The following is a 16,410-nucleotide window of genomic DNA, read 5'->3' on the forward strand; positions in this document are numbered from 1 at the left end:
TGTCCCTGGGGTTAGACCTCAAAGCAGCCCTCAGCTTCCTTTGTGCAAGTGAGCCGGCATTATCAAACCATCTGGGATCCCTTCTGGTCCTTCCCTGTCTTTTGTTCGGAGGAGGGCATCAATTATCCGGCCCATTTCCTCAAAAGCCGCCACTAGTTCGGATCCAAACATTTATCAATAACCCCTCCACCTTTAATTGCCAGGGACCTATAAAATCTTTCTCCATTAATTCTTGCCCATTTCAGCTGCCTACCCTGGTCGATTAGCCTTTCCTTGTTTAGGCCCTCCCCTTTATTTCCCTTCCTGCTTGCATTTGATACTTGCAAGACCAATGTTAGGGAATTATGGTCGCTGAAGCCACTTGCTCCTATAGAGAAACCCTCAATCTTTTTTTATCAAATGCGACACTAAGATAAAGTCAATAAAGGGAATAGAGCCCCGAACTTTAAAGGTAGGCGTAATCTGCCTGTCTGGTGGGATCCTAACTAGATCAATGGTATGAGCCAGAGTATATTTGCACATTAACCTACTCAGACCCTTACCCACCAATGTGTGCTCGAAATGTGGCCCTTCCTCCAAATTACAGGAGTTCCACTTTTCCTTGATAGGAAGTAAATTGGGGTACAGGTGGCAGTTGAAATCCCCCACCACGACTAACATTGGTGCCAAGGATTTCTGCTTTTGCTTCAACTGACTAAGCCTCTCATCGAGCTCTCTCACTCTGGAGCCTTTCGAATTATAAAAGTTCACCAGGGTTATATTATATTCCCTATTCCTAAACACCAGTCCAAGAAGGTCTTCCGAGTTCCATCTTAAGTCGCCCCAGCTCCCATCTAGTGAGACATCTACAAATGTTAAGAGCCCCCCCTTGCTCTGCCGGCCATTGATTTATTGGCCGGTATCCAAAAGGATTCGTACCCCACTAAGTGGAACTTTGTACGATCTACCTCCCAAGTTTCCTGAAAGCACATAATTGGGAATTTACTAATAAATTCCAGCCACTCCTTATTCCGGAGTTTTGAGGCCAGACCTGCCACGTTCCAGCAAACCAAATTAATGTTATTCCCTATTTTATTAGTAATAGGGCTTGATTCGTTACTTAATTCCTACATATTTCAAGCTACCACCACTGGCCTTTTTTCCTCCCGAGCCTGACAGACCATACTAGTCCTAGGTGCCCGGCCTTGATCACTCTTAATGGGCTTTGATGGTTGGGGGGTGATTGACGTGTTCCCTCCTATGTGACCCACACCATGTAGTCAGTCCACTTCACTAAGATGTCTACCCCCCTTAAGTGGTGCATACCTATTATACAAGGATAGGACTGGTCCTACCCCCTCTCTATCTCTCCCTCTCTGCCAGATGGTTTGGTTTCCCACCCCAGATAGATCAGCCACGAGGTCACACCTCCTCCCTCTCTCACCCCCTCTTTCTCTACTCTCACTTTCAGGGCTACCCTGCTGATCATAGGGACGTTCCAGAGCCGTATCGGTGGGCTATAGAAATATCTTAGGTTCTGGGCTTGCACGGACGGTGTCCTTGAATTTGTCCACGGTCCCCAGCAAACATGTTCAACTACTCTAGGGTCATTAACATTTATAACAATGCAATCTCCTGCTATGGTTTTCCGCTTGTTCCCCACCCAGTTTACTCTTCGTACAGAAAGAATTTTACACCTTACGTCATTGGGGAGTGGTCTATTTACATTTAACCAATGTGTGGTCTTATTTTTTAATTTGTCGTGGGATTCAGTTTTGCCCTCCCTAAATTCTGGGACGCCAGTCAGAATAACCACATACGGAGTAAATTCCGGTGGCAGGTTCAAGTGAGAGTGTAGATTCTTCATCACCGGCTCTGCTCTGACGGGGTCACCGGCTCTGCTCTAACGGGGTCATCGCCCCTCTGTGAGCCTTGAGCCTTTGGTTTAAATGCAAGTTCTTCCCTTTCTGATCCCCCTCTTGAGTTATTAAAGCCAGAGGGATGCTCAGTTTGCCCCGATGTCGTTGGTGTTCCAGATCTGGGTCTAGGGTGGGCAACAGGGTCACCTTCCCCCGTTCCTCCCCCAACCCAACCCCCCCTTCTACGCGTCTTATCTTAGGGGTTATTTTTTCCTCCAATTTCTCCAAACTACTTTGGATGTATAACAGTTTATCCATTAGGGGCTGTAAAAGTGATGCTACTAACACACTCAATTTCCGCATGTGTTCTTCGTCTCTAACCACCAAGTCTGTTGTGTTATCTTCCCCCCTAGGGCCTGTTCCATTCGGGGTTGGGGATTGTGGCAGTTTAATAATAGAGTCATCCGTAACAAGTGATGGTACCCGTTTACACTGCTTGGTGGTCTTGGCTTTCTTGCCCTTCTGCTGGCTATTACCTCGTATTCCACCTCTTTTGCGCGTACCCCCTCCACCCTGATTTACAGCAACAGAGTCAGTGGGGTTAGGTTGTTCTTGATGCACTTCAGCTACGCAAACTACTGTGCTCCTGGTTTGAATTGGCATTGACCTTGATGGCTGTTCACGCGTGCTTAAGGGTTCTTTTTCCATATCAGATACTGGAACAATCAAATCCTTTCTTTCAGCATCCCCTTCCCTCCTCGCTCCGCCTATGGGGTCATGCTGAACAGAAAACTCAGGTGACCGGGCATTGGCCATAGCCCCTAAAGAGGAGCGTTTCAGGTAAGCCGGTTCCAGCGAAAGGCGACGCTTCATGATAGCAATTTCATGTGCTAACACGGATGAAGCCCTGATGAGAAACTGGTCCAAAGTCCCGGCCACATACCCTACACCCATGCCCTTCCTCCCTCTAGTCTCCCTAGATGTCATGATCAGGAGGTGATGTTAATTGGTAGATGAGGAGCCCTTGGTAAATAAGAAACAAATCAGTGCCGTTCACCTGCTAGGATGATGTTACTCCGCCGTTAGAGTTACAGGTCTTGGAGGGGTGGCCCAGCCCAGCCTCTCCCGGTCTCGAACGGTCAAAAACGGTCCCGCCCTTGTCCCGGGCTTCTCCCGGGAAGCTCCCGCGCGCTCCCGTGACGCGGGGGTGCCGCTCAAATTTAAGAGCCTCCTGGCGCAGATTCCCCGTTAGCGGCTTCAGGCCGCAAGGGCAGCCGGGAGTTGTAGTCCTGCCCTCTTGGTCCCCCCCACTGCGGCCGTGCTTGGTTGGAAAAAGCTACGGCGGCAGGGGGAGACCGGGTGCGGCGGCGAGAGGCACAGGAAAAGAACCTGGCTCAGAACAATGCCCCCAGCAGGGACAGGAATGCGGCAAAGAGGCAGCAAGGCTGCTGGTAAGGATCCCGTTCCAACGGGGGTGCCGCTCAAATTTAAGCACCTCCTGGCGCAGATTCTAATGGCAATAACTTTGGCATCGATTGATGAATCTTCTTGAAATTTTCCAAACTATTGGCCAGCTCAGTTCCGCTCTTGCCCTGAAAGTTTGGGGGTGATTGGTAAATGTTACGTTTTTCCTATGGATAATATGGATAATAGGTCCGAACTATAACTACCTACTGGCGACTGCCAGTGAGTAATATATATATTACTCACTTACTTACTTATATATATATATATATTACTCACTGGCAGTCGCCAGAGGTAGTTATAGTTCGGACCTATTATCCATATTATCCATAGGAAAAATGTAACATTCTAATGGCAATAACTTTGGCGTCGATAGATGAATCTTTTTGAAATTTTCCAAACTATTGGCCAGCTCAGTTCCGCTCATGCCCTGAAAGTTTGGGGGTGATTGGTAAAGCGAGGCTGAGAAAAAAGGGGGTCCCAAAACGTGTTTTCCCTATGCAATTTCTCATAGGACCTTTAGACACGGCTACAGCCCGAATGGCTAAACGGAATTACACCAAATTTGGAAGAGAGGTAGTCCTCAGTTCTGACTTGTGCCTTTTGCTTATATGGTGTCAATCTGTTCAGTAGTTTCTAAGAAGATTACGGTTAAAGTCATTTATATATCTATAAGGGCGGTGGATCCGCAGATTGTGCGAGGATTGGCATCGTATTATAAGCGCACCATCCCGATGACGCGCTCAAGCGGTTGTAAACATTCAAATCAAGGAACTGTTGGCAGCCATTTTGTGCCTCGGTAGAAGCGAGGCTGAGTAAGGCAGTGGAATATGTGTGCAAAACATGAACAGGGGCAGGGTAGACACACCCTGACCCCTTAGGCCTGCTACATAAGTCGCAGGATGCGCGTAGGATCTGTGCATTTTGCTGCCAAAAAAAACAAAGCAGGCATTTTTTAGATATATATCAAGCTTATGTGTTTAGATCTCGGGTAGCTCTAAAAAGAGCCCTTGTGTTTATTGAGAGTACCGATGCAGAGTCTAAAGTTCATGAAGAAGACTCAATTCTCTTCATCTGTACAATGTACAGCATCTCTCCTATAGATGGCATGCATATTGAAACGCAGATTGTTGTGGTAAATTGACCCCATTCTATAGTCTCTTTGGCTCAAGAAAATATAGTTGTGCCCCACAATTCACAGTCTAAGCATCTTGAAAGGAGGTCTTGATGCACTCAGATGGTCTCTGTAAATGAAATGGAAGTTTGAAAACTAAGATTTTTATAAAATGGTGGATAAGATGCAGTGTTGAAATACAGAAATTAAATGATTGGTTGTTTGACAACATTCTACACTGAAATCTAGGGTGCATGTTTCTGTTTTTTAAAAGCATGATTCTTTTTGGTTATCAGAACGTGATTGAAAAAACCATCACGTAGGATAAGCTGGTATATTGAGAAGTCAAGCACACTTGCTGTTTTATTTAGCAACATTGTGTGATGAACTTTTGCGTTCTTCGGGAGCCGGAATTGCTTTTTCACATGGGGAGATGCTAATTTGTATATGGAAATGCAATCTGCTTTGGATTTTGAATGTGAGAACAGATTTCACTGATCCGTCTTTCAAAATGCAAACTAAGTTTGCTATGGGAGGGCGGGAGTCGTGAGAGTCCCGCCCTGTCAAAGCAAACAGCAGTGTCCCGGGGTAGGCACCCCGGGACACTGCAGGAGCTGGCCATCCAGTCGGATGGCCACGCAGTGTGCCTCCCGTAATACACAAATTCCCGGGGGTGGTGGATCCCGGGGCTTGAGGGGGGTCGTTGAGGCCCACACACTTCTAATTTTGTAGTGTGGGTTGGACGCGAAAGTGGTGCAAGGGGGTTGTAAACCTGGTACACAGTGTTCTGTTTTACTTTGCTTTTCCTTTCTGTCACGTAGAGGATCCTTGGTAAATATAATGGTTTTTGTACAGCCAGAACCTTTCAACCCTACTCCCAAACTGCTTACTGCCTGTCACCATGGTAACAGTTCATGGAACACTTATGTGAGCACAGAGGTTAGAAGTTCACCACACTATGTTGCTAATGGTGTTGTAGTTTTACAACTTTTCCATAGGAACCGTTAGTTGTAGCAATAGACTCTGGTAAAGATCTGATAAAGAGTTAGCCTCAGAATTATACTTCAAATTGTAAATATCATTTCTATTGCTACCCCCACAAAAAAAAGACTTATATACTTTTTTTATTAACTTTTATTACAACAATAAATAACTGGAAACATAACTAAAAGATAACAATACAATAAATAACTACAACCATACCTTTAACACAACAATATAATAAACAATATGTGATATGGACTCCAATAGAAGTGTGGTAGGTAATTTGCAAAACAAAAAAGAAAATTAGTGTTTAAAATTAGATCGATGTGACTAAATGAGGTGAAACATTACAAGTCAAAGTAACACTTGACGATAATTACTTTTTTTTTACGTGTGCAGTGTGCCTAATACATTTCACTTGCCTTATGGGCTTGCGTTCAAGCGGTGTCTGTACAGAATTGCCCACTGCGTCATATTTTCATTACAAATCAACAAGTCTTTAAAATGATTGTCACCTCCTTTGCTATGCCTTCAAAGCTCTTCACTTGATCTTGGGTGTAACCGCTCTCAAAATGCTTCCACTGGCCATTGTACATGCAGACTTGAGTCCACCAAAATGAATGGTTTGAAATTAATTTCCACAAGTCTTAAAAAAGGTGAATGCAAGAAAAGTTACTTGCCGCATATGCAAGACTGCTTTCAAGAGGAGACCCCAATAAAAAGTGCTGGTGTGGAACTGCAAGTATGCAGAAGCACTTGCATATCAAGCATCTGGTCAACTTTGCAAGGAAAGAGTTAAGGATATTGAGAGAGGCTCCCTCTGCTTCATGAGAAGGCCCAAGTACCAGTGGAGCAAAACCGTCAACCTCTACTGCACAGGCTAATATTCGTCCCCATTCGGAACCCTTTAAGAGAAAAAGTAAGAAGGTTGGGAGCTCTGAATGCAATCCTAATAACTAATCATCCATTAGTTATACAGAGATCCACCCTGTATCAGACCCATCCGTACAAGTGTGAATTGGAGATTATCTGCCACCAAAAACCCCTCAAGTACGTATATCCGTTACTTTTTAACTTTGTCGACTAGTCGTATTGAGAGTATTTACCTTAACGTTATCTGTTAAAAATTCATGAAACTTTTTGGTTCCATATAGTAGAGAAAGACTCTAAATGTAAAAAAGAAGTACATTAGCGGCCGGCTAGTAGCGGGTCACGGGTGTCTGTAAGGGCGGCGGCGGTGCGGAGCGGTTCTAATGGCCTGTGCGGGACGGTTTGGGCATTAGGGATCGAGTGAGAAGACTTTCAGCGGTTTACCTGATATACAATCTCTTTTGTCAACAGCGGTTTCGGCGGTTCCCGGTGGTGCATGGCGGCTCAGGATGCAGAGTGATCTCGGTTTCGGAAGGAGGCAGAGGCGGAGCTTGTAGTGGGGACAGAGCTCTGCTGGGAAAGAGCAGCGGTCCAGCTCGGGAGAGGTCGTCGTGCCGCATCCAGGATTCTGTTCCGGGGCGGAGGGGTCCGTGGAAGAGGCAGGGAGGCATTCGTTTCAGGCAAGGAAATAAAGGAGAAGTTGTCCCCTAGATTGAGGTTTGCGGACAATTTGCAGGTCCCTGAAGCTATCGAAGGTACTGGAAATTTAAAGCACAGCTAAAACAAGCTAAACCCTCAAGTTGAGACTACAGTTGCATGGGCTGGGGTTTCTAGATACGCTTTGAGGAATGCTGGCAGGGGAGGGGACTGAGAAGTTGACTTCTAAATATATTGGTTCACCTAAAGTAAACACTACAGTGCTGCTGAAAGTAAGTTTAAGAGCACAGTAAAAAGCACAGGTAAGAAAAACTATAAGCAGGGTAGTAGGTGTAAAAAACTGGGGAAGGTAGGCCTAATGGAGCGTAAGATCAAGATAACCCCCTCTCTTACCTCATACTTTAAAACTGTGCCAAAAACTTTGATATTAAAGGGAGAGTCTATATCTAATTCAACAGGTGTTTCAGTAACCCCTAAATCTAATCAGGTTTCACAGATATCAAATTGCACTTCAGAGGGGGACAGGATCACTCAGCAGGTCCTTCCGGATACAAATTTGCTGGATTGGTCTAAGCATTTGAGCCCTAATTGCTTCTAGGTTCTCTCTTTAGACATGGAGGAGGTGGGTCACGGTTCGCAGGCTCAGATAGATTTAACTGGCAGTGCAGTAGATAGCATAGAACAGCCAGCCTTTTCCTCTAGCCTAGTTGTCTCAACCCTGGGGGGGCCATAGGATCTCTGGAGACCTCAAGCGTTTTGGCTGTTGAGGCTGCTGAGTTGGAGAAATCTAACCATATGAGCTGTCACAGTGAGGAAGGGTCTTGGATAGATCCCGAACCAGCAGACTCCGACCTTCCGGTTATTGCTCTCTTAAAAAAATTTAAATATCGATATGCAAAAGGGGTTTGAGGTTTCCAAATTGAATCAGGAAAGCATCAGAGCCGCCTGTAGTTTGCTAGAGACTAAAATTGATGAGTTGAGTTCCCGCACAATTGTTTCAGAGGCCGATGTTAAGGACATTCGTGAGAACGTTATGGATAATCTCAAGGAGATAGAGGCTATTAAGATTACAGGTAGGGAACACGAAGAGAAGGTAGAAAGGTTGGAAAATATGCAAAGGAGGAATAACTTGAAGATTTTTAAGGTACAAGAGGGAAAGGAAGGATCTGATATTAAGACATATGTAGTTCAGTTACCTAAGACTGAATTACAGCTGGAGGAGGCTGAGGATGAGCATTTAGGGACATTCAGATGGTGCACCGCGATACCTTTAGGTTGAACCCGAACCATTCTAAGCCTAGGAGAATCTTGATTAACTTTTTGTAATATACCCTGAAAGAAAAGATTCTGGATGCTGCTCTAAAAAAAAGTCATTATGGTAGACGGAGCTAAGGTGGAGGTAAGATCGGATTTGTCACCGGTAACTGCCAATAGGCAATGGGAGTTAGGTAAGCGGATTAAGCCTTTGAGAAAATTGGGAGCTACGGTTCAACAGAAGTTTCTGGCTTTCCTAAAAGTTATGTAGCACAATAAGATGTATTCTTTTCGATTTGTCGAGGAGATGGATAGCTTTTTGGAACAATGCGAAATGGAGAGCCAAACGGAGAGCTTGTAATAAGGTTAGTTACGGTTCTGTTAAGTCTTGAGAGCAGATGCCGTGCAGGCGTACTATTAATTTATTCCACTGTTTGTGAGCACCGTCCACTGTAGGCACCCAAAAGGCCTTGGCCATGGGTAGTTTGATTGGATTTTCCGGGGTAGGGGGGGTCCTTTCGGGACTGCAGGGGGGGCAGGGCAGGGGGAAGGGTAAGGGTAAGGGAAAAAAAGTGGGAAATTCCTCAAAAGCTTTTTTGCGACAGGTTCTGTGATCTTGGTGGCTTAGGTTGTTATGAGTGGGGTTAACTCAAAAGAGCTGAGAATCCTATCTTGGAATGTAAATGGGTTGCGTGTGAAATCAAGGAGAGCGCTAATTTGGAAATATCTGAGGGATTCTTTGGCTCAAATTATAATATTGCAGGAGACCCATTTATCAGGGGCTGAGAGTAAGAAACTTTTTTAATCTCAGCGGTGGGTTGCTCATGCACTCTATACTCCGCAAGCAGCGGTTATGAAAGGTGTTGCAGTATTAATCAGGCAGGGGGTTAATATTTCGGTGGAGGGCAAAGCAGCTGATGTCAGAGGTAGATGGCTGATTGTGAAACTAAAGATGGCAGGGCAAATGTTTACTATTATTGGTTACTATGGTCCGATTCAGGATGATGTGGGTCCCTTAGAGGAGCTGGCCAGGGAACTGTTAAGTTTTCCTGGTAAAATTATTATGGCGGGCAACTTTAATACGTTGTTGGACCATAAGTTAGATCGTTCGGAAAAGAGTAGAGCTATGGTAAACCCTAAAATGTCAAATAGAGTGAAGATGATGATCGCCCAGTTAGGTTTGTGTGATATTTGGAGATTGAGGTCTGGCCGGCAACCAGGATATACATTCTATATTAAAAAATATAATCATAAATCTCGCATTGATTACTTTCTGCTTGATTCTAGACTGATTGATTGTGTGATTCAGGTGGGCCATGTTGGAGTGCATCTTTCTGATCGCTCAGCTGTTACATTATCGATGGAATTAGAGGACGGCTTATTGGGTTCAACATGGAGGTTAGATCGTACGGTCCTCTATGATCAGGAAGCATTAAAGATTTTGAGGGAGGAGACTGAAGTTTTTCTCGATAAAAATATGGGATCAGCTAGGATCGAGATTGTTTGGGACACATGCAAGGCTTTTTTGCGAGGGAGATTAGGTGCTATGGGAGCGAAAAAGAGGAGACTATATTATAGTAAAGTTTCAGAGTTGGAGTAGAAAATTCATCAGCATGAGGCTGTTATTGCAAATGTTGGTGGACCGGACGTGGGTGAAAGGATATTGCATGAGTTAACAGAGTTAAAATTAGACCTGATGGCAGTTTTGAGTCAACGGGTTAAGGAGAAATGGGACGCCAGCCAACTCACGCATTTTGAATACGGTGAGAGGTGTAGTAAACTGCTAGCCTGGAAGGTGAAAAAAGACCAAGTCCAAAATCTGATTAAAGAAGTAAGAGTGGTGGAATCAGGTTTGACGATTACAGATAGTAAAGGAATAGCGGCTGCTTTTCATTACTATTTTGTGAAAGTATATAATGAGGATCTGAGGCCTGAAGAGCAGGCGATAAAGCAGTAGTTAGAGTTTGTGGAGCCATTACCTGACGACCTTCAGGTTGTATTAAATGAGGAAATATCTCAATTAAAGTCGAAGAAGCTATTAAAGGGGGAAAAAGGGGTAAGGCACTTGGGCCAGACGGTCTTCCGCCGAAGTTTACAAATCAATGATAGGTATTTTGTCACCAATTATTTGCCAGCTATTCAATCAGATTTTTCTGGCCAAGGCTTCGATGCCCTCTTCATGGAATGAGGCAAATATTATAATAATAGCAAAACCAGGGAAGTCACCAAAATATATGGATTCTTACAGGCCTATATCGCTACTTAATTGCGATTACAAATTGTTTGCAAAACGTATGGCAGATAGGTTGAGTACCGTTATCCCACAGTTAATCCATGAAGACCAAAAAGGTTTTTATAAAGGGCAGATATTTGAAAGAATTAACTCTCTCACTAATTGGTACCATGGATATGGCCTCGGCCTACGATCTTCCCTTGGCGGTTATTGCATTGGATGCTGCCAAGGCGTTTGATCGTGTAAATTGGGTATATTTACAGGCTCTGATAAAACATCTTAAATTAGGCCAGAATTTTAGTCGCTCTCTTGCATATTTATATCATTCCCCTACGTCCCGAGTCTTAGTTAATGGGATATTAACTCAGCCAATTCCAATCATGCGAGGGACTAGGCAAGGGTACCCCTAAGTTACACCAGTCATCAGAATGCCTTTTAGAGTTGACCAAGGATTTCGGGGCTGTTTCAGGCATGCCATAAATGAAGACAAAACGGAGATTATGGCCTGGAACTCAGATGTCGAGGGAATAGCCTGCAAGGTTGAGATGAGGTAACTGGGGGTGAGGATAACGCACGATATTAGGGATCTTACTAAAGCTAATTTTTTAAGACAAAAAAAGGAGATAACTGCCACTCTTCGAGGGTGGGCACATCTACCGCTTTCATTGTTTGGTCGCACGAATTTGGTGAAGATGATGATTTTGCCAAAGATAACTTTTTTGTTTGAAACACTTCCGTTGGCATTTAAGAGAGAGTGGTTTACAAGGATGCACAGCGAGATTAGTTCCTTTCTTTGGGCTTCAAAGGGGCCTCGCCTCTCTTGGAAGAAGCTTAGGAGAAAACTTGTGAAGGGAGGTTTGGCGGTCCCAGACTTTCAAATTTATTCATGGGCCTTCCTGTTAAAAACTGTAGAATGATGTTGAGTACCTCGACAAGTTCAATTATTGGGAATATGCTTTGTGCAATGCTTAGAAAGAATAACTATAATGAGCATGGCTTTCTGCATAAGTTTGCTGATCCGAAATTTTTTAAAAAGATTAGGTTAAAGGTCTAAAGAGACCTAGCAGAGACCTTGTTCAGAATAAGGAGATTATTAAAAATTCCATATTATAGTTATATGGCTCTGATTTGGGATGCACCAAGGTCTCCACCCTGGTCAAAGGACGCCTTGGCTAGACACTAAGAGAGGTTGGGCCCCAGCGATGGAAGATTTATTTCCGGATGGCAAGTTGATTCCCTGGGATCTTTGTGAACAAGAATGGGGTCGGAGCTTCTCCAGGTTTAAATATTTGCAGATCCAGAGCTGGGCAAGTGAAATGGGAACTCTAATTGGACGTCATAACGAATTCGAAGAGAAGCTTTTTTCAGACTGTTTGTTTAAAAAAGAAGTAGCACTGTTGTACTGGCCGATACTTGAGATGGACACGGTGCTTTTACGCTGCCTGAGACCTTGTGGGGAGACTGCTTGCCGGAGATTGCGACAGAAGACCAATGGCAAGTAACAATGTCTATGCTTTATAAAATAATCAAACCTGCAAATTTAAGGCGGAATCATTTTTTTACGATTCACTGGGCGTATTGGACTCCCTGAAGACTTTCTAAATTTTACTCCGGTGGTGTGGTGGTTTGCCCCAAGTGCAAGAGTCCCAACGAAGATGATCTACACATGTTTTTGTTATGTCCGAAGATAAAAGAATATTGGGAGGCTGTGAGTAGTTGTCTGTCGAAAGCCCTAGGCCTGCAGATCAAGGTAAGCCCTGAATTAGTTATAACCGGGAGAATGGATCTGCAAGGTAAGGGTACAGATGATAATGCCAAACTCATCTTCTATGCTATACTGTTGGCTCAGAGAGAGATATGTAAATGATGGGTTTCTTCGATACCCCCGACCGAACTGGACTGGTTACGAGCCATGAGATTAAAAAAAAAAGGTATTGATTTTGGTCCACATTTTTTTTAATGTTTTGGGTGAGGGAGAAATTTTTTGCTAGATTTGGTTTTCTTAAAATATAACTCCAATGATTAAGCCTTTGCCTATCTCGGCTGGTCTTGTGTCTTCCCAGGCTGGGTGAAGTCTCAAGGATAGGGAGGTTACGCTTTGGAGGAAGACTTTCTGTCCCACTCATAAAAGGGTCTATGCCCGGAGGAGAGCCCTGACTCTAAGTAGCGTTGCACAAGCCTTTATCCTATATAGCCAGTATATGAGATAAAAAGCATAAGGGTGGTTCCGTTGAGTAATGGGCCGCGAGAAGGCCAATGAGGATAAAAAAAATTAAAATAATCAAAATAAATAAAAGACTGCTTTCAAGAAGAGACCCCAATAAAAAGTATTGGTGTGGAATTGCAAGTATGCAGAAGCACTTGCAGATCAAGCACCAAGTCAATTTGCAAGGAAAGAGTTAAGGAGATTGAGAGAGGCTCCTTCTGCTTCATGAGAAGGCCCAAGTACCAGTGGAGCAACACCGTCAACCTCTACTTCACAGGCTAATATTCGTCCCCAATTTGGAACCCTTTAAGAGAAAAAGTAAGAAGGTTGGGAGCTCTGAGTGCAATCCTAATAACTAATCATCCATTAGTTATACAGAGATCCACCCTGTATCAGACCCATCCGTACAAGTGTGAATTGGAGATTATCTGCCACCAAAAACCCCTCAAGTACGTATATCCGTTACTTTTTAACTTTGTCGACTAGTCGTATTGAGAGTATTTACCTTAATGTTATCCGTTAAAAAATTGTGAATCTTTTTGGTTCCATATAGTAGAGAAAGACTCTAAATGTAAAAAAGAAATACATTAGCGCATCATAACAGTAATGGTAAAAATTGTAGTACCTAATTTGCTAAATTTTCTACATGTTTTCATTGGTTTACCGATCGAGTACATAGGACAGTCACAACTTTTCAAAACACGTTGTAATGGCAGGATAAGAAACATAATTTTAAATTCACAAACATAATGGAAATATCTTACTATACTATGTTCACATTTTAAGCTGTGCCTTTTTATAAAAAAAATTCAAAGACAAAACAGAGTACCAAGTAATCTGACGTTTATGACACCACTAGGGTATTATACATTTTCTATCATAAAATGTTTAAGACAAACCGGATGATTCCATTAGGTCCATTGCAATTTTCATTGAGCTTCTCACAACTAGTACGTTCCATGTTTAAGACATCGGTGTAATGAACTAGAACAGGAGGATATTGCCTGCTGATTTATGTAACATTCTGCAAACTGAAAAGATAGTTAAAAATGTATATGTTGTACAAATGTCCAAGCTTAATTTTAATGTACATAAAACAATTGTTCTCAATAGGATAGGGGTTGAAAAGCAATTATCGGAGGTTTCAAACCAACCGCGATAGGACCATACTAATGGTTAGACAAAATTATATGCGAATACCAATATGCTTCCGATGGGCACTATGGACGCGCTCGGTAAGCGTTCATAAGTGTCATCCCTAAAAGCCCTCTATCCTATTTACAACTATTCTAACGAAAAAAGTTATTAACATAAAATAACATAAAGTAATGTATCTTCAACAAATTTATGTTTTTGGAAGTATCATAACCAGCATGCAAAAAACACCACAATTATAGCTGTCCTGTTATCTTTGGTTAGATTCTATCACTAACTGCCGTTGGTTATTATTGGGACGCTTCAATATCTGTAGGAAAACCTTTTAGAGACATACAAATGGTTTTGTTAAATATGTCGCTTCGATTTAACATGTCGAGATTATAAGTTGTACGTAAAGGCATTTTGCTAGAATTATTGACAAATTTGACAAGCTTTTGTTGCATATCGACAATACGGTACGGTCCAGTAAACTTATGCTCCAAAATGCCTCCTTTTCGCTTGCAATTTGTCAGAAGTACTAACTCTCCTTCTCTGAAGGTGTACAGCTTATATATTAGTATGCTAATCTATATAATTTGTCTGTGGGTAATAGGTTGCACTTACAGAACGTTCTATTTGTAAAAGCTTAGATAACTTTCAATTAACCTAAAAAAATAGGTATAATTATATTTGGCAAGCAAAATAGGAAATAACATTGCATTATACAAATGTTAGACCGACATTGGTCACTCACTTCATTCACAAACTCCTGGCCTTGATCTGATAGAACCCTTTTTGGACTTCTATGATCTAGAAATTTAGAAATAAACATGAAGGAAAATTGAAACACATGTCTTCAAGTAAAAAAATACAAAACAACATTTTCACTTTGTATCTAAAGTGCTGGCTGAAAACGTCTAACGAGCATTTCAATGAGAAACATATGGGTTTCAGAAACAAACGTCTATAAGACTATCACAATGGAGATTTACATTTTATAAAAATATTTATAGAAGCAAGAAAAATTATAACTCACATTGTTCAATTTCAAATGACATATTTGGCCAATAAAATCGGTAGGACATGCTTTTGTTTTGTTTTTGTTGATACTAGAATGAAAATTAATTCTACTAAAACTTGCCAACAGCACAGTTACCTGTCTGCAAACACATTAAACACACAAATGTTTATCTCAGAATGCTTTTCTATCATGAAATGTTAGAGTCAAACCTGATAACTCCATTAGGTCCGTTGCAATTTTCGGCTGATAGCATATGGAGAGCAGTCAGTGGATCTAGTGTGTCGAGTTGTTGACCACGACCAGGGATAGTGCATGAGCAGGAATAAACAGCTTGTGGCGAGCAGTACGTCCCATGGTTGAGACATCTGTACAATGAGCTAGAACAGGGGGCAAATCAAGTTTAACGTTATTAAAAAACATGGATAGAGTGCTAAAATACAACATTGACCAATCGATTACATGTGCACTGCATGAGGAGGAAGCAACACATCGCCACTACTTAAAAAATGAAAGGTGGCAGGATTAAGTGATTTGCCCAGAAACATCGGCTACCAAGGCAAGTTATTCGACATATACGAGTTGGAAACCGTGCTAAAATACATTATTGCCGAAAACATTACTTTTGCAATTCATGGGGCACATGACTCACTACTTACACGATAAAAACTACATCGCATTAACTTGAATAGCACATAGCACACTGCTGCGGGAGAGGCCACGTGGCGCTTGGCAAATTAAAGAAACACAGCGAATTAAGTGATTTGCACAGAACAAAGGATAGCAAATCAATGTTACCATTATTAAAAAACATGGAGAGCATGCTAAAATACAACATTGGCCAATCGATTACATGTGCACTGCATGGGAAGAAAGGAGCACGTGGCGCACTAGTTAAATAATGAAAGGCGGCAGGATTAACAGATTTGCCCAGAAACAATGGCTACCAGGGAAAGTTATTTGACATATAAGAGCTGGAAACCGTGCTAAAATAAACTATTGCTGAAAACATTACTTTTGCAATGCATTGGGCACATGACGCACTACTTACACGAGAAAAACTACATTGCATTAACTTGAACAACACGTAGCACACTGCTGCGGGAGCGGCCACGTGGAGCTTGGCAAATTAAAAAAGGTGGCAGGATTAACAGCCTGATTCATGTACGGGCCGTTTTGCGTGGCCCTAATAGGGAATCATAGCGACTCGCTATTGAGGACACGCAAAACGGCATTCATGTAGGAATTGCTAAATAAATAGCGATTCCTACATGTTCTCTATTTGCGAGTAGAAATTTCCTACTCGCAAAAAAAGGAATAACTCCCCATTCATTCCTATGGGCCAAAAGGCCCATAGGAATGAATGGGGAGTATCCCTTATTTGCGAGTAGCAATTTACTACTCGTAAATAAGATAGCGATTTTAAGGGTGCCAGGGGTGTCCAAAGGACACCCTGTAGCACCCCTAAAATGCACATTTGAACAGATGTTGCGCACACACATGTCCAAAGGACATGTGTGTGTGCAACATGCAACTTAGAAAAATGCTTTTAAAAGCATTTTTCTGAGTTTTTGCTATTTACCGAGAGGTCTGACCTCTCGGTAAATAGCGGCCCAAATTAGCAAAATCACAATT

This window comes from Lissotriton helveticus, chromosome 8 (assembly GCF_964261635.1).
Source record: "Lissotriton helveticus chromosome 8, aLisHel1.1, whole genome shotgun sequence".
In the NCBI taxonomy this organism is placed as follows: domain Eukaryota; kingdom Metazoa; phylum Chordata; class Amphibia; order Caudata; family Salamandridae; genus Lissotriton; species Lissotriton helveticus.